Source organism: Ostrea edulis, chromosome 2 (genome assembly GCF_947568905.1).
Source record: "Ostrea edulis chromosome 2, xbOstEdul1.1, whole genome shotgun sequence".
Lineage (NCBI taxonomy): Eukaryota > Metazoa > Mollusca > Bivalvia > Ostreida > Ostreidae > Ostrea > Ostrea edulis.
In genome coordinates, this window is record NC_079165.1 from 835,343 (window position 1) to 838,048 (window position 2,706).

The 2,706-nt window shown below is 34.3% G+C and overlaps 1 long non-coding RNA gene across 1 annotated transcript; it reads right to left on the minus strand.

Moving 5' to 3' along the window:
• Nucleotides 1–641: 641 nt before the first annotated feature.
• LOC125648672 (uncharacterized) lies at nucleotides 642–2,290 on the minus strand. The gene is made up of 2 exons (XR_007360387.2): nucleotides 1,961–2,290; nucleotides 642–1,334 (listed from the first exon to the last, which is right to left on the minus strand). It is a non-coding gene; the product is annotated as an uncharacterized LOC125648672 (long non-coding RNA).
• Nucleotides 2,291–2,706: the final 416 nt, after the last annotated feature.

Genomic DNA, 2,706 nt, shown 5'->3' on the forward strand with positions numbered 1-2,706 from the left:
TAAACGTCCTGCTTGAGAGTTTTTCACTTGTATCACTGCTGCACCCCTCTGAAAATAAATCCCACTTTGTTGCTTAATTGAAGGATATCCCTGGAAGTCCTGGGACTTCCTTGTGAAGTCCCACTTCTCCCATGTCCTAATGCAGTGGGATAATACAGGACTTCATGTTTCTGCATTTGTCCTGGAATGTCCCACTTACATCAAGAGTGACTTTGCAAGAATTTCTAGGACATATTTATTACCTAAATGTCTTACAAAGTCCCACTCTCATAGCAGCAGGTTTTTCTAGGACATTCTTGTGTTTTTCAGGTCTTTATTATAAAATGAAGACGAAAACATCGTCCCAGAAATTCCCTAAAAATCTCATACTTGATACATTCAAGATAATGCAAGACTTTACATTGCTTTCCAGGACTTCGTATTAAAAGTATGCAAAGAGAGAAGTCTTGCAATTACCCTCAAAATCTTACAACCAGTGAAGTCAGATTATAAAGGACTTTAATGAGGGTTACAGGACTTTTAGATATTAATTGTTACAAAATTAAATCCTTGTCATATCAAATAAAATATTTTACATTTTCTGGATTACCTTGACATGTCATTGCTACATAGTTCAGGCTAAAAAAAACCTATAAGAACAGTGAATGATTCGTGGATAAGAACATTTATGTATACAACAACAATCATGTCATAATAAGTTGTAATAGAAAAGACTATATTTCATCAAAAGTAGACTTGAAAAATGTTGGCTATGAGAACACTTCTTATAAATTTATAATGACAACAATCTGAACTTGAATAAAAATCACTTTACTGTCAAATGCGCTATTGAAATCCTCAATGTCACTTGAAAGACTACCATAATTTGAGTTTTGAGATGCTTCATCACAGGAGTTCAATCGGGTTTGTCATGGTTTTTTTTAAGGTTAGAATATTGTCCAGTGTATTATTAAGATCATTTTGATAACAGATTTCCAGTTCCTGGGCTACCTTCTTCAAAATAAAGAAGATCCCTTTTTGTGAAAGAATGTTCAAAAATTCATCAGATTCTGTGGTAGGCTTTTCCATTTCCAGAGATGACACAGCGGCATTAATGTTCGAAACTGAACTTAAAAAAATGTCTGTATCAAAAGGATTGCAATTCAGGCTCAAGTGATGATAAGTTAAAAGGATTTTCCAATGTCACGGTGGTATCACTTGAAGTACCAATGGCATATCAACTTTTGGATGTCACCACTGAAGATTGCAGTTGATGTTTTAATATTTAGTACATTTAGGAATTCGCATGTTTACATCTTTCTTGCACAGTATGTACCTTTTGGGTTCTCAATCTCCTGCAATAATAATTAATTACAAATTATTAATGAAGAAACTTAATTTTCAAGATACTGATTAAAAATTTTATATTAGAAAAGTTTCTTTGACACATCAATGTTTTGAGGTGCAAATAGCAATAAATTATCACTGATGGATACAATCGGCTTGCCATGCTAAATTTTGTAACCGTACTGTCCGTAGTTATTTTACGAAGCAGTAATAATTACCACAGGAGTCGGCAATTTTATCAATAAAGTAGAAATATATGAGAAATGGGCATAAATATTACCACTGAGCTTCGCGAGCGTAGCGCAGTGGTAATATTTATGCCCATTTCTCATATATTTCTACTTTATTGATAAAATTGCCGACTCCTGTGTAATTACAGAACAAGGTCAACTGATCGAAACAGAATCATAATGATGGATATCCATGATACAATGTTCTGGTGATTATACCCTTTCCATCTAGATCGAACCAGTCAATGGTTTACGTTAAAAAAAAAGTAGTTTGTTTTGATATGTTAAGCTGTAAATAGAATGATTGTATCGAGGAATTTCGAGTGGTCCAGCGATGAAGCGTGTATTTTTCCAATGCATGTAATCATTTACAAACGTAAACAAAATAAGCATATTGTACTTACAGAGTGTCATCCGTTACCCCGTAGTCCTTTTTCATTCCGATGTTATTGATTTCCATTCACAAATCTTTAAATCATAAATGACTTCTTTGAAAGTTGTAACTTCCGGTGATGTCGTTTCGGTCAACTTGTACAATGTACGAAGCTTGTGTTTTTTTCTTCTCCCCGTTCTAATTCGATATAAGATATATCATGTATAAAATATATCATATGTATATATATGAAGTCTTATACACTGGGTTTCCACTGGTCGATTGTATAACTTTTTACTGATCGTCTTTTGGTTACGTGTTGACCTGGGGACGAGTCAGTCAGTGTACGACCTGACGTTCACGCAAGTGATCAAAGCGTTTTTATTCAATGTTCCTTTCTGGGCGCGAAATCAGGGAAATATTCGCAAGGATGGAGAACATTCAACAGAATCAGTATGCAATCAAACATGGAATGGATTCCAGATAGGAATATAGGATTCACCTTACACTCAGAAACTGGGGGATAGGCCTAGTTGTTCAAAATACACGGCGTTGCAGGTTAGTATTTTTACTTTTGGTTTGTAATAATTCGTCTTTTTTGGTAGTCTAGTGGAATTGTCACACCTTAACAAATTATCATCCTGTTTCCAATATTTTTATCTAGTACATGTTCTCTTTCATTGTAGCATGGACTTGAAGAGATAGTTATGAATTTAGAATATCATCAAGTGACTTTTAATAAGGCATTGTTTTCAGTGGATGAACCGACATCATGCA